Genomic DNA, 22,657 nt, shown 5'->3' with positions numbered 1-22,657 from the left:
TTTCCTTCTGATACAGACAACAGAACCTGCCGACATTTCCTTCTTATGGCTGATGTGGTTTGTGCAGAAGATGATTCAAGCAAGGGGAGCAAGCTGAGGGGAATGATAGGAAAATATGTAGCACAGAAGTAAGGAGAGAGACTCCTCATGGCAACACCATTAGTTAACATTGACATTGCTTGCTTTTGATTTGTACAGGTTTTTTTTGCAAGGGGCTTCTAGGCCATAAAATGGAAGCCTAGAGTGACCCTAAGCAAGTTCAACACATAGATAAATAGAGCTGGCTGAAAAATTTCCTAACTCACAATTTCAATAAAAAAAATTGTTGACATTTCAAATCAGAGAAACATGGGGCACAATTCTGGACAAAGTTTTTGCAAAAAGTGAGTCTAGTTTTTCATTTAGGTCTGTAAATAAAAATATATAGGTGGATACCTAAGGATAAAGACTCCCAAAATCAGAACCCACTTCTGAAAATGTGGGCCTGACCTTCTATGTGGATCTGTTTCCCCAGCTGTAAAGCAGGGTTAATAAAGCATTTTGAGAGTTGCAGATGAAAAGCGCTTTGGAAGAGCTGTGCTGTTCTTTACCCCAGTGCACAGTGGGTTTAATACTCTACCATTCTGATTTACTAGTGTTTTATACTCACTTTGCCCTGGGGTGCAGGTCTACACATGATGAAGAACCATGGAAAATTGGGCACAGAGTCTACACTGGTCTAAGGGGGGCAGTTGTGCCTGGAGAGGGGTGATTAGCATACCCCAGGCAGGTGAGCAATGTTGACTAGAAAGATAGCAGAGCCAGGACAGGGAGGGAGGAGGAGTGCACTGTTTCAGTACATCCCCTCAGCAGCCTCAGCTACAAGGCTTACGGGGGACCCAGCCTTAACTTAAAACTAATCTCCCTACCCCCCAAGAGTGCCTATTCTTCCTCAGAGTGAATCTCCCTGTGGTGCAGTGGGGCAGGCCGGTGTAAGGAGTTGTAATTTACACCATTCTATGTCTGGACTCATGAATCAGCCCCACAGGGTTAAATATAAGAACAAATATTGGGCCACATCCTCAGCTGGTGTACCCTCAGCTGGGTACAGAGTCCAAGGCGGCTGCACTGATTTATACCAGCTAAGGAACTGGCACAATGTTTCTTTCTTTTTACTTTTCTTCCATTTCACATTGAGATTGTTCCATTGTACATTCCCTCAGAGAGGCTATAAATGGAGGATTTTCATTATGTATATGTGCATATAACTGGTTCTAAAAAAGCAGTACTGAATTTTCCTCTCATTTCCTTGCTATGTGTCTGTCTGGGCCATTAACAAATTTCATCACATCTGAAAGAATGTCGCTTTTGAGGCAGAAATTCCCACCATTAGAATCATTTCTCTGTGTTAAACAACAAAGGCTAATGCATTCTCTCAATGTTAAGCGGGTGTTAAAATGCGCATATGTTACCAGGGCTATTACCTATGAGGGCCCATTCAAGAGGCAATGATTTTCAGTACCACTGACTGCTCTGAGCTCGCTCATATTAGCATATTAGCATATATGCAATCCTTCTTATCAGATTAGCTACAGTTGTCACAGATTAGTTTGTCCCATGAAGGAACCACTAAGGTACTTCTGACTATGGGCTCAAAAGAATCAAAACTGTGATTTTTTTTTTGGTTTCTGCTTTTTTGTTGTTGTTGTTGTTCCACCCACCAGGCTGCAAAACAAATTAAAGGGCAAATGTAAATTTTGTTATTATTATTATTAATAAGGCTTTTCTTTTGTTAAGGGATAAATAATAACATAAACCTAGAAAAGGCTTCTTCTAACTGCTCAAGGAGTTTCTGCATCTGTCAAAAAGCCTCTCTGCGTTTCTTCTTTAGCTTGAATAACAACACATTGTTGAGCGATAACATTTCTGACACACAGAAGTCTCTCTTTCTTTTGCAGTAATTTATGATGTGATTCGAAGTCTCACACATTGGGGGCAAGAAAATGACTTTGCTGGTCTTTTTTAAATTATTTATTTAACCCACTTGGCTCCTTACAAGGGCATAATAGCTGGTGAGACAGTGGCTGACTCAAACTACCTTTGACATGATTTGCAAATCTGCACAGGCATCAAGATTGCTAGAACTGGTGTTTGCACCTGGAAGAGAACCAGACACCTTCATAGCACAGTGCCGTGCCCTGCGCATTAGTTTGTGTGCTTGAGTATTGCACTGTGCCTAATCCAAAATCATCCCCAAGCTAGGTCTATATTCAACGCCATGAAAGAAGGCCCTCCAAGACCCCCACTTCTGCTCTCTAGACTGCTTCAAACAGGGCCTGGTGAACATGATTTAATAGAAACAATGTTCAGCTCAAGTTCTTTGTTATTTTTTTAAATTCTTCTTTGAGCAATAAGGCATAGATAAAGCCCAGTTCTCTCACTAAGCCGTAGTCTACACTACAGAGTTAGGTCAATGTAAGGCAGCTTACATGGACCTAACTATGGAGGTTTCTACATTACAATGCTCCTCCTGCTGCTTTAACTTGCCTGCTAGGTCGACCTAATAAAATCACCTAAATCAGAGGTGTAGCACTTAGGTTGAAGTAGTTAGGGTGATGCAGCATCAGTGAAGACACTGTGTTGCTTATAGGAGTACTTGTGGCACCTGAGAGACTAACACGATGCATCCGATTAAGTGAGCTGTAGCTCACGAAAGCTTATGCTCAAATAAATGTGTTAGTCTCTAAGGTGCCACAAGTCCTCCTTTTCTTTTTACAAATACAGACTAACCCGGCTGCTACTCTGAAACCTGTGTTGCTTATGTTGACCTCAGTGGCCTCCAAGAGGTGTCCCACAATTCTCATCGTGACTGCTCTGGTCACCATTTTGAACTCAGTGGCCCTGCAGCCAGATACACAGGTATATGCCCCTCCTCTTTTAAAGCCCTAGGAACTTTTGAAATTGTTCTTCCTGTGTGCTTGGGGAGGAGAGCCAAAATAGCAACTGCCCAGCTGACCATGCCAGCTCCACTTCTGCCTGGAGTACAGAGGATGTGTTGGATCTCCTGGGTTTTGGGGAGAGGAGGTTGTGCACTCACAGCTCTGCTCCAGCTGCAGGAACTTCAACATCTATGGCCAGATTGCTCGGGGCATGGAGGAGAAGGGCTATGACAGGGACATGCAACTGTGCCATGTAAAAATCAAGGAGCTGCAGCAGGCATACCAGAAGGCAAGGGAGGCAAATAATTGCTCTGGTGCGGAGCCACAGACTTGACACTCCTACAAGGAGCTGCACGCAATCCTCAGTGGCAACACCACTGTCACCACCAGGAGCCACAAGAGTGAACTCTGAGGACAAGGTGCAGGATGAGGAAGAGGAGGATGGGGGGACAGGTGACAGGGAGATCCAGTGGCTTGGGAAACCAGCTTCTGACACCCTGCCTCACACTGAGTAGCACCTTATTCTACTAAGTGACATCCCACTGACATCAGTGGGAGGAGTCATGGAGTATACTACTAAGCCCTGGTCTACACTAGGACTTTAGGTCGAATTTAACAGCGTTAAATCGATGTAAACCTGCACCTGTCCACACGATGAAGCCCTTTATTTCGACTTAAAGGGCTCTTAAAATCGATTTCCTTACTCCACCCCTGACAAGTGGATTAGCGCTTAAATCGGCCTTGCCAGGTCGAATTTGGGGTACTGTGGACACAATTCGACCGTATTGGCCTCCGGGAGCTATCCCAGAGTGCTCCATTGTGACCACTCAGGACAGCACTCTCAACTCAGATGCACTGGCCAGGTAGACAGGTAAAGAACCGCGAACTTTTGAATCTCATTTCCGGAGACGGCGGGAACTGTGGGATAGCTACCCACAGTGCAACACTCCGGAAGTCGACGCTTGCCTCGGTACTGTGGAAGCACTCCGCCGAGTGCTTAATGAGTTAATGCACTTAGAGCATTTTCTGTGGGGACACACGCACTCGAATATATAAAACCGATTTCTAAAAAACCGACTTCTATAAATTCGACCTGATTTCGTAGTGTAGACATACCCCAAGGCTATGTCTATGCTGCAAAGTGAAAGTGTGAGCATAGCCCAGGCGGGCATACCTGTGTTAGTTTTAAGTTAGCTAGCATAGGTAACACTAGCACTCTAGATGTGGCACAGGCTTCAGCATGGGCTAGCAGTCTGAGTATCCACCCAGGATCCCTGGAGGGCTTGTACTCTGGGAGCCCATGCTGAAGCTGGTGCCATGACAAGTCGCTTCTTATAGTTACCAGTGCTAGCTACATTAAAGCTAACATTGGTATGCTAACCCACGCTACAATCACACCTTCATGTTGTCATTTAAACATAGCCTAAGCATATCAGAATCTTTGTGTTAATGTGATTTATTGAAACCAATATTTGTTCCCATTACAAGCTGATAGATAACAACTGCTTGTACCACGCTGCTTTTTTAAAAAATGAAATGAAATTGTTCAGAAGGCTGTATCCCCTTTAAATGCCACTTTTCCCTGGAGTGCTGAACTAATTTGATCACTCATGAGCTGCATTCAACTGAATGATCACTCCTTTGCTTGCTGTCTCTTTTACCCAATTATGTAGCCTGTACTTTTAACCTGCAGTCAGAGAGTGGCATCTTTAGGTTTTCTTGAAGAAAAGCTTCATTTGTGAGCCAGGGTTGTGGTAATTTATTAACAGCAAATAGGAACAATGTTACAGAAGAACATCCTGTAACTTGCTCTATCCTTAGAAACACTATAAGAGCTCTGTTACTTATTCCAACACCTTATGCATCTACCATACCCTGATGTATGTGTAACCCTTCTGCCCGTCAGAGTTGGCAGCAACAAGGGCCGGGTTCAATATCTAGGGGTTCCATTCCAATAACACAATGCAAACCGGCTCGAGCCCCCACCCAGTGACCTGGGAAAAATATATACCACCCCTGCTGGGCGCCTCCAAGAGGCAATACTTCCCCTCTCGCAAGCACATAGTCTGAGTGTAGCAAAAGTCTTTTAATAACAGAGAGAAACAATGTGGCATTATGTTGGGGAAACACCACCAACAGGATTCATAACACAACCCATGAGCAAAAACAACCCCACCCCAGGCAAATTGGGGCATGCCCTTTTCCCTTTGGTTCTTGAGTCCAGCAACCCCAAATCACCCAAAGTCCCAAAAGTCCAATGCCCCAAAAGTCTCTGTCCCTGGTCAGGGCAGCCCCAGAGTTCGAAAGTTTATCGGCGGAGCTTTACCTCCCAACCTGGGTGGAAATGGGACGGGGGTAAGAGGCACCTTACGTGATCTGAAGCTGACCGCCCCATAGCTCCATAGCGGCGCTCCGCCAGCCGCCCCACGAACTCCTTCGCTCAGCTGCGCTCCGCTCCGCCAGCCTCCCCACGAACTCCTTCGCTCAGCTGCGCTCCGCGCCAGCCGCCCCACAAACTCCTTTGCTCAGCTGCGCTCCGCTCCGCCAGCCGCCCCACGAACTCCTTCGCTCAGCTGCCCCACAAACTCAGCTCCACGGCCCACAAGCAGCTCCTGCCATCCACACACTGCTCCGCGTCGAACTGCTTCACCAGCCGTCCCGCAAACTGCTCCACAATATATCTTCAGGCTCCTCCACTACTTAACACAACACTCAGTGATTTCAGCTCTTAGGTGAATTCAGCTTATAGTAGGGGAGCCCCAGTGCTGGTGCACTGTCAGCCCAAAGTGAGCTCAGCAGCCTATAACTAGACTTCTAATGAAATCAAAATTAGCTCTGATATTTCACAGTGGAGAGAGGAGGAAGTGCAATCAGCATGTAAGGCGCTCACCAAGGGGCCCATGCCACCAAGTACTACTACTTGTCCCCAGCCTCTCTCCATTCACACAGTTTTGGAACCCATGACCCTTGCCTAGCGAGTGCTACTTAGTTGATGGTGAATCCCTCCATCATAACAAAAGGCCACGTACAGTTCCAAGCACAGTTCCCATAATCAGGGTAATAACAATTTATTCTTCCTGCCCCAATAACAGAGACACTGGGGATCCCACAGCAGCCAAAGTGACCATTTGGGCAGCTATGGTCTCATTCTAGGCGTGGTGGGTGTGCCTATGCAAATGAGATCGGCCCCTGAAGTTCTTTTCCACAACTTGCCACACCTCACCACCAGATGTCAGGGTGGAGCTCATCCTGACACTGCTTACATCCTCCCCCCAGCCGAGACTTTGTCGTCCCGACAAATCACACTGCCTTTATACCAACTCATTGGTTTCCTCCAAAGGGCCTCAGGAAGCCCACTTTAGCTTCCACAAGCCTGTGTGCTAAATGTATTGGCTCCTCACTAGTCACCCCAGGTGCATCATAAGTTAACCGTTTCACTGGTCTTATCACCCTGTCTCGTCTATTGAGAATCTCTGTTGCCGAGGTAGGGGGAACATCCTCTTGAGTGACGGATGGAGAGGCTTCCCTGGAGGGTCCCTCGGCTACTGGCGTAGGCCCCTGCACTCCTAGTTCTAACGCTGGAGGGTCCAAGGTGCCCAGGACATCCTCTACCTGTCTGTCCCCATTGTCCAATAACCTGTGTGTGTCATCACAGGGGGGGTCTCATCAGCAGCACCGGGGTATCAGAAATGGGCCTAAATAGTTCCGCCATTGGGTTTAGGGCGGAAGAGGGAAAACTCTCGTTTGGTTCAGCTGATCGAGACTGAAATCTTGTCTCCATCCCAGGATACACCAGGGTTGTGTCTTCCTCCTCAGACTCACTCTCAGATGTGCAGAATAGGGGTAAGTTAGCTGCAGGGGGCCCACTGTCTGTGTTGGATGGCGGCTTTGGTCTAGCACCTCTGTTCTGCCCGGCGGCCCTGCCGTGGCCCATCTCACAAGGGGTGCTTACCAATTCCCCCACAGGGAGCAAAAGGTTTCTATGCACCGTCTTTATTTGCTCTGGACCGTCTTCAGGTTTGATCTTGTAGACTGGCAGATCTCCCAGCTTTTCCATCACCAGGTAAGGTATTGCCTTCCATCTGTCAGCTATCTTGTGTTTGCCAGCAATACCCAAATTTCGCAGCAGGACTCTGTCCCCCGGCTGGAGCTCCTGCGAACGCACTCTAGCATCATATCGATGTTTGTTGCGGTCTGCGTTCTTCCGAGCCGCAGCGGTAGCTAAGCGATAAGCATCCCGCAGCTTTTCTCTTAGTCGGGATACATACTGCTGATGAGTTTCATAGCTATCTCCATCCTCTGATACACCAAAGCACAAGTCTATGGGTAATCTTGGTTCTCGCCCAAACATCAAGAGATATGGGGTGACTCCCGTAGCATCATTCTTTGTGGCATTGTAGGCATGCACCAGAAATGCGACATGCTGGCTCCAGGTTGCCTTCTGCTCTGGTCGCAAAGTTCCCAACATATCTAATAGGGTTCGATTGAACCTCTCGGGCTGAGGATCACCTTGGGGGTGATAAGGCGTTGTCCTAGACTTTTTAATTCCTGCTATCTTCAGCACCTCCTTCAGAAGGTGACTCTCAAAATCCCGCCCCTGATCAGAGTGTATCCGAGCCGGGAATCCATAGACTGAGAAATATTTGTCCCACAATACTCGAGCAACGGTGGTGGCCCTCTGATCACGTGTGGGATATGCTTGTGCATACCGTGTAAAATGGTCAGTCACTACTAGAATGTTTCCAACATTCCTCTTGTCTACCTCCACAGACAAGAAATCAATGCATACCAACTCCAAAGGTTTGTTGCTGGTGATGTTCTTGAGATATGCAGCCCTCGTGGGCAGAGTTTTCCTTTGAACACATCGAGCGCAAGTCTCACATTTCCTGCGAACATCTTCAGCCATTCGGGGCCAATAGAACCTACTACGAATAAGTTCCAGGGTCCTCTCCATCCCTAAATGCCCAAAGTCATCATGCAGGGCCCTCATGGCCAGGGCTCTGTACTTTTTTGGCAGTACTAGTTGTGCTCGTTGTTTTTGTAAAGGGTCAGTGGTCATTCGGTGTAGCACTCCCTGAATCAGTTTTAGTTTGGTCCATTCTCTCAATAGTAGTTTACCCTCCGGGTTAGGTGGGACAACCGCAGCTGGGCTTCGCCCCTCCCTTTTGGCAAGTAGTGTATCACGAATGTCAATATCTTGCCGCTGGGCTTCTTGCCAGTCAGCCGCATTGAGCATGGGCAAAGGAGATTGGTCTAATGCAATATAGTTCACCGAAGCAGAAGGCATGCATTCAGGGGGCAGGCCCAAAGCTTCTGCAACACATCCCTGAAAGTCTTCACGGGCCTCTGGCTCTCGGCGACTCACACTGCAAATAGCTCTCACTCCATCTGTGGGTATCACAGCAACTTCTGGAGCCTGCGGACGCCTGGACAATGCATCTGCATCTACATTGCTTCTCCCTGATCGGTACTGAATGCTGAACTCATAGCTAGCCAAGGCGGCCACCCATCTCTGCCCTGTAGCATCCAGCTTAGCACTTGTTAACACATAAGTCAGTGGATTGTTGTCTGTCCACACCTGGAACTGAGCACCATACAAGTAGTCTCGAAATTTCTCAGTGATGGCCCATTTCAAGGCCAAAAACTCCAGCTTGTGGGTGGGATAGCGAGTTTCACTATCAGACAATCCTCGGCTGGCAAAGGCTACCGGTTTACATTTGCCTTCCACTTCCTGGTACAGGACTGCTCCCAGACCCTCCAAACTGGCATCAGTATGCAGGATAAATGGTTTGCTTGGGTCAGCAAAAACTAGGACTGGAGCATGAGTTAGGCAAGTAATGATTTCTCGAAAAGCCCTTTCACATCTCTCATCCCACCGTGGCCCAAATGGTGCAAAGGGGCCATTGTGTCTCTGCACAGGAGGCTTTGGGGACCTCCCCTTATTCTTGGACTTAGATTTGTTCTTGCTGGACTGATGTCCCCTGGTAAGATCATTCAGAGGCTTTACAATCGTAGCATAGTTTTTCACAAATCTGCGGTAGTAGCCACTAAATCCAAGGAAGGTCTTGAGTTCTCTGTAGTTACTTGGACGTGGCCATGTAGTGAGTGCTTCTATTTTATCAGGATCGGTACTCACACCTCCTTGGGACACAATGTGACCCACATACTTCACTGAGGTTCTGCAGAACTGGCATTTGTCAATTGAAAGCTTCAGACCATAATCCTCCAACCTATCAAGCACTTTAAGAAGTCTTTCTTCATGCTCCTCTAAGGTTCTTCCAAACACAATCAGGTCATCCAAATAAACTAACACTTGCAGTAAATTCATGTCTCCCACAACTTTCTCCATGAGACGTTGAAAGGTGGCAGGTGCTCCAGAAATCCCTTGGGGCATGCGTTCGAACTGATAAAACCCTAATGGGCAGATGAAGGCTGTCTTCTCCTTATCTTCTTCTCCCAGAGGGATCTGGTAGTATCCACTTCGAAGATCCAACACAGAGAACCACTGGCTTCCCAGCAAACAGTCTAAGGCGTCTTGCACTCGAGGCATAGTGTACTGGTCGACCACAGTACGGCTGTTTAGGGTGCGGTAGTCAATACACATCTGGATTTTCCCATTCTTTTTGCGGACTACCACAATGGGTGAGGCGTATGGGCTGCGGGACTCTGTAATGATGCCATTCGCAGCCAGCTCCTGAAGATGATGTCGCACATCTTCCATCTCAGAGAGAGCAATCTTCCTAGATCTCTCCCTGAAAGGTCGAGAGTCATGTAGTCTGATATTGTGCTCTACTCCTTTTGCACATCCCACATCCCACTCATGCAGTGAGAACACCTTGGATCTTTCACAAAGTTTCTTCCTCAGGCGATCTTTCCAGTCCTCGGACACTGGTGAATCTCCAAAGTCAAACTTTGCTGGGTCTATTGCCGAAACTGGAGTTTCATACTGGGGTTTTACAATCGACTCAGGCTCAAAGAGGTCTGCTATCTTTTGTCCTTGCTTCACAAAAATATCACGACTCGTTTCATTAGCAATCAGTATAGTCACCCTTTCCTGGGCTTCAGCAGGTAGGGTTATGACTCCACTGGGGACCAGCACTCCTTCAGGGAGCTCTCCTCCCATCGGCTGCTCTATCATTGCTAACGTCCCTTTACTGCCTTTCAGACAGGTACTCATGACAAGCACTTCTTGCTCCGTCCTTGCAGGCACTACTAAGGGGGTTGTGCCCGCGTACTTCAGTGCCCCAAGCGGTAGCTCAGATGTGTCCCTTTTAGCGCTCTCAATTTTCCTATAGGCTTCAGCACAAAGCGTATGGATCATCAGGGTATTCAGGTACTGGTCCCCAGCCCGCCTTCTGCAGTAATCCGCGAGTACCTTGAAGAGACTGGAGTTGGTCCCTATCAGCACAGACACATCGGAAGTCCCTTTAGGGTCAGGGCATATTAAGGCAGCTGTGTCTACCTCTTCTCTTACCCCAGCAACCTCCTCTGGGAATTCCAGGTGCACTATGACATACCCTTGATAGGGGTATTCATCCATGCTGAGGCCACATAGGCCAAGGCCAGTCAGTGGCTGTATAGGCAGGTGCCTAAGCATCTGTTGGTAGAATGACTGAAATATAATAGTCACTTGAGATCCAGTGTCAAGCACTGCTTTACACTCCACCCCTTCGATCCTCACCATGACCTCTGCTCGAGGCCCTATCAGTCCTGCAGGGATCCCAGCTGGACAGTCTTTTCTGGGGGAATCTTCAAATCCTGCAGACCTGGGGGGTCCCCGTCCCCAGACCCTCTGGCAGCTACCGGATCTCTCCCAACTGATCCTCAGCTTTCCATACACTAAGGAGGGGTTTTCTTCATTACGGCACTTGGCAGCACTGTGTCCATCCTGACCACATCGGTAGCAGAAGAATTGACCTTTCCCCCTTCGCCTGGGGGGGATGGTGGCTCTAAGTGCGGGCTTCTCAATCGCCACAGTTTGAGGCTTCTTATTCCTAGAAGTCTTAACTCGGTCAACGGTACTTTGCAGCTCAGCTATCCGTTCCGTTAGGACCTGCATTTGTTGGGCAAGTTCCTCTCTGGTGCTCACCATCAGTACACTGGCCATTTGCAGTGGTGTTGTGCTGGCTGGCTCCGATGTTTGGGCTTCCCAAAACTCACTGGCAGCCTGCCTTTCTTCCTCCTCTCTGACCTCTTTTATCAGCTGGGAGTAACTTGGGGGATGTTCCCGTCGTTCTCTTAGCCGGAGATGAAGTAGAATCGGGTTCTGATACTGAGTTCCTCTTACAATTTGAGCCAGTCTGGTCTGATCCATCTGCTCAGCAGTCACTGCTCCCCTCATGACAGCTCTCTGAAGCAGTCTCTCCAGTCTCTGTATGTAGGCTGAAGCCTTCTCGCCCTTTTGTTGTCGGGAATTAAGGAACTTACAGTAGCTGTCTTCAGGGCCCTCTACGCTCCCAAAGTTGTGTTCAAGGGCCTCTAGGCAGTCCTTCACACTGACCCCAGGGTCAATGAGCTTCAGGGTGCGAATCACATCTAATGCTGGGCTGCCAAGGCTCTCTATAAGGCATCTTCGCTTTTCTGCATCTGGTACGGCCCACTCTTGCAGCATTTCAGTGGTATGCTCTAACCAGGGTTCAAACTCCTCCTCCCCAGCAAATAATCTTAACTTACGACAAGAGTCTGACTCAGCATGGGGCAGCACAACCTTTTCCAATATTTGCCCCAGAGCTTTTGTCCAATCATCAGCCGAGGCTGCAGCCTCCGAGCTAGAAGCTGCTGAGCCAGGGCCCAACAAACCTGACATATTAGCCATTATACAAACAGTAATTTCCTCAAAATATAAGCACAAACAAAAAAAAATATAAATTGTTTCCCAATGTAGTGGATCACTCAACAGGTGCTTGCGAGGGGTACTGACCCAGGCGATCCCGGACGAGCCCCCAAAAATGTAACCCTTCTGCCCGTCAGAGTTGGCAGCAACAAGGGCCGGGTTCAATATCTAGGGGTTCCATTCCAATAACACAATGCAAACCGGCTCGAGCCCCCACCCAGTGACCTGGGAAAAATATATACCACCCCCGCTGGGCGCCTCCAAGAGGCAATACTTCCCCTCTCGCAAGCACATAGTCTGAGTGTAGCAAAAGTCTTTTAATAACAGAGAGAAACAATGTGGCATTATGTTGGGGAAACACCACCAACAGGATTCATAACACAACCCATGAGCAAAAACAACCCCACCCCAGGCAAATTGGGGCATGCCCTTTTCCCTTTGGTTCTTGAGTCCAGCAACCCCAAATCACCCAAAGTCCCAAAAGTCCAATGCCCCAAAAGTCTCTGTCCCTGGTCAGGGCAGCCCCAGAGTTCGAAAGTTTATCGGCGGAGCTTTACCTCCCAACCTGGGTGGAAATGGGACGGGGGTAAGAGGCACCTTACGTGATCTGAAGCTGACCGCCCCATAGCTCCATAGCGGCGCTCCGCCAGCCGCCCCACGAACTCCTTCGCTCAGCTGCGCTCCGCTCCGCCAGCCTCCCCACGAACTCCTTCGCTCAGCTGCGCTCCGCGCCAGCCGCCCCACAAACTCCTTTGCTCAGCTGCGCTCCGCTCCGCCAGCCGCCCCACGAACTCCTTCGCTCAGCTGCCCCACAAACTCAGCTCCACGGCCCACAAGCAGCTCCTGCCATCCACACACTGCTCCGCGTCGAACTGCTTCACCAGCCGTCCCGCAAACTGCTCCACAATATATCTTCAGGCTCCCCCACTACTTAACACAACACTCAGTGATTTCAGCTCTTAGGTGAATTCAGCTTATAGTAGGGGAGCCCCAGTGCTGGTGCACTGTCAGCCCAAAGTGAGCTCAGCAGCCTATAACTAGACTTCTAATGAAATCAAAATTAGCTCTGATATTCCACAGTGGAGAGAGGAGGAAGTGCAATCAGCATGTAAGGCGCTCACCAAAGGGCCCATGCCACCAAGTACTACTACTTGTCCCCAGCCTCTCTCCATTCACACAGTTTTGGAACCCATGACCCTTGCCTAGCGAGTGCTACTTAGTTGATGGTGAATCCCTCCATCATAACAAAAGGCCACGTACAGTTCCAAGCACAGTTCCCATAATCAGGGTAATAACAATTTATTCTTCCTGCCCCAATAACAGAGACACTGGGGATCCCACAGCAGCCAAAGTGACCATTTGGGCAGCTATGGTCTCATTCTAGGCGTGGTGGGTGTGCCTATGCAAATGAGATCGGCCCCTGAAGTTCTTTTCCACAACTTGCCACACCTCACCACCAGATGTCAGGGTGGAGCTCATCCTGACACTGCTTACATATGGATGGTATGTATGTAGATGTATGGAAATGGTATGTATGTATGTAGATGTATGGAAACTGGAAAGCCCTTTCAGCATCTTACATATACATGAAACTGGGGTGAAAGGGGAATGCAATAACCCTGCCCGACTCCTGTATAAAATCTGTGAAGGGGCGCTTGAAATTGCTATTTCTTAGAGGCTGATCCTACAAATTCTTACTACTGCGAGTAGTCCCACAGGGCTCTAATTGTGAGCTGGTGGCCCATACTCCTGTGTAGGTGAATAAGAGTGCAGGAGATGCCTTCTCACTCTCCTTTGCAGGTTCTCTATATTGCTGATCATAATGCAGACAGGAGAAGAAACAGGATAGAAGAGCTGCTTCAGGGCTGATATTCCTCTTCCCACACCAATGTGCTGGCCAGAGCGGGAGGAAAGCTACACTGGGAATAGGGCCGGTACAACATACTTTTGCTATGGAACAAGTTGTAATCAGGGACTGAACTGTGATTTGCTGGTTGCAAGGCACCAATCTAAATTCTAAAGTAGACATTTGCAGGGTTGAGCCCTTAATTTGCAGGTCCTCCTTCAGCTACACCCTTCTAAATAGTGATACACACTTTTAACAACAGTATATACCAGTCTTTTTCTTCACACATGCCGAGGCCTGTCCCTGGTTCCTTTCTAATGCACTCTGTTTGCAAACAGTGGAACATACTAGGGTGACCAGATAGCAAATGTGAAAAATTGGGATGGGGGTGGGGAGTAATTGGCATCTATATAAGAAAAAACCCCAAATATTGGGACTATCCCTATAAAATCGGGACATCTGGTCACCCTAGAACATACTAATGGACACTTGTGAAGGGACTAAGAAAACATTGGGTATTAATAGAGGTGAGAGATTTAGTGTTCTAAACACACAAACAGGAAAGCATATTGTTCTTCACAAACAAGCGGTAGTTCTGAAGAAGGGCCTTTCTTGAAATTATTTGTAATCTAGTCACTGGTCCATTAAAAGATATTGCAATACCTACTCTTGCCCACTTTGCACCTTCTGGTGAGATGTGAAACAGTGATTTCATGGTACTGGAACTTTTAAAAACGGAACATTTTTATTGTTTTCAAATCACAATGTAATCTGCATAGCAGACTGTAGTTATAGAGGTGTGGCAAAACCGTCTGACAGAGTCCAGTTTCAAGAAACCCTATACCATTATAAACAACCTCAGTTTATAATCAAAGTAGTAAGGCAGTTGCAGCAATGTAGGGCACACGCAGGAAAAATTGCAATTGTACACCTTTGGTTCAAATAATTAGTCCATATTGGTTAGTGGGAATAGCTTTAGTATTAGAAGGTTTTCATGAGTCACTGAGACATTTCTGCTACTCCTTTCATCCTTCTTCTTCTACCTTGCATTCATTCCATAAAATGGCGTTTGCTTTATGAGTCCTCTCCCTCCCAAGTGCTCTGTTCAATGCCGTATCCTCTGTCACACCACATGCCAACATGTCTTCCTTTATTACTTCCCACCACTTCTTCCTTGGTCTTTTTCCTTCAGTCTTGATCTGTGCGACTATTGTACACATAAAGCTATCAAGACTGAGCTTTACATGACCAAACCATCAGACCTGCACGCCCTCATTTTTTTCATTTATGAGTGTGACTTTGAGCCTGTCTCAACATACACATTCCTCATGTGGTCTTTGTTGCTTACACCACTCATCCATCTCAACCTTTAGATTTCTGTGGAATGGATCATTTTCTCATGTTTCTTTTTTGTTGCTCAATGCTAGGTGCAATACATCAAAACCAGACCGATAACCTTTTCCTAGACTTTCCTTTTTAATCTTACCCGTATCTTCCTGTCACATACTACAACCCTTATCTTTCTCCATTTGATCCAGGCATTTATTATTTTGTCTTCCATTTCCCTGGATTCTGGAACCTAGATGCTTGAAACTTTGTGTTTTTGGTATTGTCTGATCATCTAGTTTCAAGGATAATTCTTCAGTATTCACATTATTGAAATTACATACCATTCTATGTTTTTCCTCTGCTTATTTTGAGCCCATGTCTTTAACCCATCTCTTCATTTATCAAGATTCTTGTCTAAACTATCATTTTATGCAGTGAGGAGAAAATAATCAGCAAACAACATGCACCAAGGTGCCTCCTTCTGTATGTTCCTTATGTGAGTGTCCAGAATGTGAATAAAAATGAAAGGACGCAGTGCTGATTCCTGATGCACTCCTATCTTTACTGATAGTTGTCTGTTTCACCACTAGAGGCTCTGACTATTGACATTGCACCTACATGCATGTCTTGAACAAGCCAAACATAAAGTTCTGGTCATGGGCGGCAGGTATCAAAGGCAGGGGAAGGCTAAGCCTACCCAAACTGCCTGCCTGGCCCCACCCACACTCCACCCCAGGCCTTGACCTGCTTCCCTCTGTGCTCTGCTGCGGCTCTTACTTCCCATGTGGCCAGGGCCCCAGGCCAGTGGCACTGGAACCGGGGGGGGGGGGGACCAGGAGGGCATAGCGCTCCCACTTTTTGAAAGTGGACAGGCCTGGCCCATCTACTTGTTGCTGGGGCCTACCGGCCCCCTTCCCCTTCTTTTCTCCCCCGAGGCCCTACCCCCTGGCCAGGCCAGCGTGGAGCCCTGCTGAGGAGCCCGGGCAGCCGTGGGGAGCCGTGGCGGTCCCTTCACCTGCTCAGGATGTGTGTGTGTGTGTGTGTGTGTGTGTGAGGGGGCTGAGAGCAGTCCCCAGCCTGTGCCCTCGCCCCCGGTCACTGGGGGCAGGAGGAGTGTCTGTGACGCCACACCAGCTCCCCACAGTTGCCTGTGCAGCTCCGGCTCTGTGGGGAGGGCCTCGGAGTTGCAACCCGGCCATAGTAAGAGCCGAGTGGGCTGCTGTGAGAAGCCGCAGAGTCATGGACTCTCCACCTGCCCCAGGTGGGCTGGGAGTCTGAGGAGTGAGGACATGAGCCGGGGGCTGTTTAGGCTCCTGCACTGTGGGCAGGTAGAGGGTCCTGCCCACCACAGCTGCCCACCTGGCTCTTATCATGGCCGGGCTTTGGCTCCAAAGGCCCCCACAGCTGAAGCCGGGTTGGAGAGAGCCGCATGGGCAGCTATGGGGATCCTGGGTCCCTCCACCTGCCCTGGGCATGGGGCCTGAGACATGGGCAGGGGACTGCTTTTGCCTCCACTTTGGGAGGGGGTCTCCACCCCACACACTTTTGAGAGGGCTCTGGCACCCTTGCCCTGGGCTGGAGCTACTGGAGGCTGGCCTGCATCCAGGGACTCTGAGCAGCTGGATCCGGTGCTCACACTCCCCACCCACCTGGTGCTCCAGGGCTGCGGGCTGTGCCCCCTGCCCACCTGTTGCTCCGGGGCTTGGGCTGGGGGCTGCGCTGTCTGCCCGCCTGCCTGCTGGGCACTCTGGGGTTGGGGGGGTGGGGCAGGCGCTGGTCGGGGAGGGGCCTCTGGGCTCTGGCAGGGGAAAAGGGCGGGAGGGGCAGGGCCCCGGGTAGAGGTGGCGGGTCAGCCAGGTACTAGCCTCCCCAAGCCTGCAGTTCACCCATGGTTCTGGTACCATTTTCTCTCTCAGACACCACCAGATAACTTCCCTTGGAACTCAGTAAAAGGTTTTTTCCTGATCAATGAATATCACATGAATATTTTTCCCTTCCTCTCTAATTTTTTTCCACTAGCTGCCTCATTGCACAAACAACATCTATTGTAGGTCTTCCTGGCATGAATCCATATTGATTTGTGCTAATATCTACTTCATGTTTAGTCTCTTATCAATGATTCTCTCCCATAGTTTCATTGTATGACTCATCAGCTTTATACATCTCACTTTTTCCCTCATAAAACAGCACCAAGATATTTCTCTTCCACGTGTTTGGTATCTTTTCCCATCTCATGATGGAACCGAACAGAGATGTCAGCAGATGTCTTCTATTCCAAGCTTCTTCCATGCCTCAATAGGGATTCCATCTGGGCCTAGTGCCTTATTATTTTTCATTTCTTTTATAGCATTTGCAACTTTATCTGGTGTGATCGGCTCCACTACATCACAGTTCAACATTCTGGAGTCACATTGCTCGCTCGGATTATCTTCTCTTAAAAACTGTTAACAGTACCTTTTCCATTGATTCTCTATGTGTCTATCATCTTTGAAGAACGTCACTTCCTTGTATCTTTGGTACTTCTTTCCCAGGCTTTCTTCCCTCCATCCTTTGTTCCAAGTCTTGAGTAAAGTCCTCAGAAACCTTTGCTTTTGCATCTATATTTCTGGCCAATTTCCTGTCGTCCGGGTCTCCTTTGCTACTACTCCTTTTTTCTTCTATCTTTTATCACTTCTTGTACTTCTTCACTCCACTCCCAATTGTTTGTGAATAAAGGTTTTCCCTTGTGATTCACCCATAACTTGTTTAACACTCTCCACTATATTTGTTGCCATAAAATCCCAAAATGTATGCACTCCTTCCACATGTGGTGCTGACCTCATCTTCTCCATAACCAACTCTCCAAAGTCCTTCTCAGATTTACTATCAGGGCCCAGGATGAGAACAGTCATGCCTAGTGGACAGAGCCGTAGCCACATGCGAGAGCCAGAGTCACGAGTCAGAGCTTAGGGTCAGGAACCGGAGTCAGAGGCCAGATGCTGGAGCCAAGGGTCAGAGCCAAAGTCAGGAATTGGAGGCCAGGGTCAGAGCTGGGCTACCTGGAGTGAGGCAAGGAGCAGGGCTGGGTCCAAGGCAGGAGCAGGGCTGGGAACAAGCAGGTGCAGGAGGTATCACAGTCGTGGGTGACTGCTTTGAGTAGCCAGTGAAGTGCTGCAAGCTTCCTCAGCCAATTCGGCAGGACATTCAGTTAGGTGTTCTAGCTGATGCAGCACAATTGGGCTCATTAGGGGGGCAGGAGACTGAGCAGGTACAGCCATAGTTATTCCTGATACGTACTCCGTAGCTTTTGCCACCTTATGTGTGGTGTTACCCACTTTGATTCTCACTGTACATTCGTTCTAAGAATAAAATGAGAGGTCTAACTATGCTGACTAGTAAGACTCTCTCCTGTAATCAACTTGAAGTCTTTTATATCTTTTATTTTCTGCAGGGAAACAAGGAAGTAGTCAATCTGGCTTCTAGTCCTTCCACTCTTTTAAGTAATACAATGTTCACCTCTTTTCATAAAGAAAGTGTTGGATACTTCTAGGTCATGAACTTGTGCCAGCTGCAATATGCTTTCCTTGTCGTTTAAAGTTCCATAGCTCTAACCACCATGTCCTCGACTATATCCATGCCTCTTCCAGATGTCCATTGAAGTTGGCACTGATAATTATTTCCTCATTTCCTGGAATTTGCTGAAGAGCAGCATCTAGCATTTCCCAGAAACTTATCTTCTCATCCTTGCCACAGCCAGACTGGTGTGGATGTGTGCTAACTAAGTTTAGCAAGCCACATTCAAAAGTCAGCTTGACCATCATTAACCTATTGCTGATTCTCTTTCCTTTATTTTATTATCAAGAGCTATGCCTATTCCATAGCTTGAGTTGAAGGCTCCACAGTAAATTATTTTGTAGCCTTCCCCAATCTCAGAGGCTTTTTCCCCTTTCCATTTTGGTTCCTGGATGCATGTTCTCTGTACCTTCCTCCTCTTCGGTGTCTCTGCCAGCTCCATGCTACAGTCAGTTAGTGTGCCGGCGTTTCATAAGAACGGCCATGCTGGGTCAGAGCAAAGGTCCATCTAGCCCAGTATCCTGGTTTCTGACAGTGGCCAATGCGAGGTGCCCAGAGGGATTGAACAGAGCAGGTAATCATCAAGTGATCCATCCCCTGTCTCCAGCTTCTGGCAAACAGAGGTTAGGGACACTATCCCTGCCCATCCTGGCTAATAGCCACTGATAGACCTATCCTCCATGAATGTATCTAGTTCTTTTTTTAACCTTGCCAGTTCAACTTTTTCAACAGTTTTCAACTTGCCAGCCTTCTCCTTACATCTTTGTATGATGTAAATCCTTTAGATTATTATTAAGTTTATGTGTCTTCTCCTGATCTCTTTAGGAAATAGTCAACATTTATATTGCTATACTTAGGTGTGCACAAATCCCAATATGGTCATCCTAGCATCCCATACTTTGGCACACATTCATACCTGGTGAAGGCAGAGGTAACTCCCAGTCTGAATTTCATCCTTAAAGTGTGGGTATACTGTAAAAAGTGACTGCAAACATGGAAGTGTGGTTTCCCTATTTATTGTCTCTGTAATTCCAGAAATGATTTTCTCAGAGTACAAATACATGCAGGGTTTTCAGCCTTAACTGCCAGTCCTGTGAACCCAACCTCAAACCAAAACCCTGGCTGTGTACTATCTGGCTTACACATGAGCACCAGTAATCCAGGTTCCTCAGACAGAATTTAGTGAAATAATTCTCTGTATGAGCAACACTAGTACCCATCTCTCTCTCTCTCTCTCTCTCTCTCTCTCCCAACACAGGTTGTTCACTGAAGAGCTAATTGGAATAAATAAATAGTAACATTATTTTTTACCCTAAAGTAAGCAGATATGACACAGGGTCAGATTGTGACCTCCCATTTTCCAGTTGGTTACCAGGAACTCATTCAAGTAGTCTCCTTAAAGTCAGTGAGACTATCCATCACCAATATGCATAAGGGGTTCACAATCTGGCCTGTAGCAATAGGTCTGTCAAGTAAGGAAGTGCTAATTTTTTGTATATCATCATTTTTCTGGGCAGAGGTATATGAATCTCAGTGGGTTTGGTTCATTGTAAATTCATGCCAGATATTTTGTTTTGCTGTATGTGGGTGAGAGGTTTTATGGCATTACTGAGTTTCAGGTTCAAACAAACCCAAAACTAAAAGTGAAACTCAGCCGCAAACTGCTAAATGTCACCGGATTTTGAGCCTAAACCATAAAGCAACCTAGATTCACTAGATCCTGAGTAAAATAGACTATCATTACCTACTGTCTGGAACATCCTACAGTACATGGGTACAACTTGTTGAACTAGGGATGGAATGGCAGCTTTAGCTCAGCTTCTTGGCTTTGGTCATTTTTAGCACTGGTCAAAAAATGAAATGCATTTTTTCTTGAAATTTTCATTATTTTTTTTAGGCGTTCTCATCAAAAGGTCAGCAAAATTTCATGGAAAATGTTCAACTGCCTTCATTTATTTTTAACTAAAGCCTCCTTATTATCTTAACATACTGGTTTAAATTAATGCTTGGTCAAGCATGAAATCAAGTAAGTTATTTTGTGCATAACTACTTTACTCATACCAAGTCTATTCCATGCTGATGAACTCCAGCAAAGTCCATGGTTGCTGACTTGGTCTGGATAGCCCTTGTTATAAAACTCCTTGCTGAGGGAATACTGGATATGCAAATTCTGATCTTTGTTGCGCTGATTTGCATTCTAATACCCAGAATGCTCTTGAAGGTTGCACCCAGTGCTGGTGTGCTAGCTTTGTGAGCACAGTGGAAGTTTTGGGTATGCTGCTGTGTGCCAGGAATTATTTCTGTGTACTTGGCAAAGGAGTTGTTTAGGCTCTAACTCTTGCTTTGGTGCTGTATTGAATTTAAATACAAAAAATTGGCTTGATCTCTGCCTGGCTTCTCATTAAAATACTAGTGCATAATGGCTGTGGGGACGGGGGAGGGCATCCTGGCTAAAATTTGAATCCTTGAGGAATAACTTGCTATACTTCTACTTTGACTTCTGGAGGTGTTGGGACGGGAAATAACCATGCACAGAATGTAAATGCCTAAAGATCAGATTCATCCAGACTAACCTCTGGTAGGAAAAACAAAATGAATGAACTAGACTAACGATCACTATACATTGCTGGCAATGCAGAATCACTTACATGCACAACAAATAGTCTAGCTATCAAAAGCAACAGTTATGCAGGCACACTTAGGCTTTTCCTTCTGTCAGAATAGATTTGGCTGCAGAAATAAACAGTATCAAGACAACAACTGGTTCAGTTACATAACGCTGTACTGTACAGTGAGGACTTCTTGTTTTTCATTCACTTTCCTTTGTTTTCGAGACAGAAAGGAAACCTGTGGGGGGAAAGTCTTCCAAAGTTCATTGCTTGACCAAGATTGCTTCGACACCAGCACCCTGCCTAGTGAACTAGGGCTTCTTCAGTTTTAAAATACTTTTAAAGTATTTTCTTGGAATTTAGGGTTCCTGAAAGGTGTCACACGGACAGCCCCTGAGTCCTCTGTTCAGCCACAAAACAGGTACAGAACAGACAGTGGCATGGCGACCTTCCTCATGATACATTGCTGATGTGCCTTGATCCCTATCTCAATGGACCACCTCTAGGATTAAGTGGGTTATTCTTTTTATATTTCCATTCTGTTCTGGGGCTCTTTGCTTAGACTGTCCAGAAAGATGCCAATTAGTGGTGACTGGGGACATGATGTTGTTGTCTTTCCTTTGGGAAATGGATCAAGACCATCAAAGTCATTCTGCAGATGGTAACAACAACATTTGGTCATTGCCAATATTGGTTTGAATTGAAATCCATGATCCTGAGGTTAAAGCCTCTACATTGTATTACCAAAAGCGGCGCTGGTTCCCTGATCTTTCAAGTTAGTTTATGATGTAAAGTAAAAGTATCCTGAACTGTACACATGCATACAAACATGCACACACTTAAATGTAAAGCAATTTGAATGAATGTTAATAAGGAAGACACTTTTTAGTTTATTGCTCTATAGCAGTGGCCACCAGCTGGTTGATTGCGATTGACTGGTTGATCCTAGAGGATCTCCCAGTCGATTGTGATTTCCAGCAGCAGCACAGTGTGGCTGCCGCTAAGGCTACTCCGACCCCATACAGCTTCTGTAAGTGGCCACTGCAGCCCTGTGGCCCCAGGGGCAGGGGGGGGGGCAGGGGTCGCCCTCCACGTGCTGCTCCTGCCTGCAAGCACCGCCCCTGCAGCTCCCATTGGCCAGGAGAGCTGCATGGGCAGTACTTGCAAAGAGGGTCAGAGCACGGAGCCATGTGCCTCCCGCCCTCCCCACCCCAGAGGCTGCAGGGGCATGTTGGAAGTGGTGTGGGGCCAGGGTAGGCTGGGAGCATGCCTTAGCCTCACTGCACCCACTGCTCACTGGGAGTCACCGGAGGGAGGCCCAGTGGGAGGCCGCAACCCAACCCCCAGCCCTGAGCCCCCTTCCGGAGCCAGCACCCATACTCCCTTCTGCATACCAAGCCCCCTCCTGCACCCCAAGCCCCAGCTCTGACCTTCTCCCAGAGCCAGAACCCCATACCCCCTCCTGCACCCCAACACTCTGTCCCAGCCCAGAGCCCCCTCCTGCACCCAAACTCCCTCCCAGAGCCCGCACTCTGCACCCCCTCCTGCACCCTAACACTCTGCCCCAGCC

This window comes from Lepidochelys olivacea (genome assembly GCF_965140295.1).
Source record: "Lepidochelys olivacea isolate rLepOli2 genome assembly, chromosome: 3".
NCBI classification, from domain to species: Eukaryota; Metazoa; Chordata; order Testudines; family Cheloniidae; genus Lepidochelys; species Lepidochelys olivacea.
The sequence above is the reverse complement of the archived record's forward strand: the minus strand, read 5'-3'. Positions refer to the sequence as shown.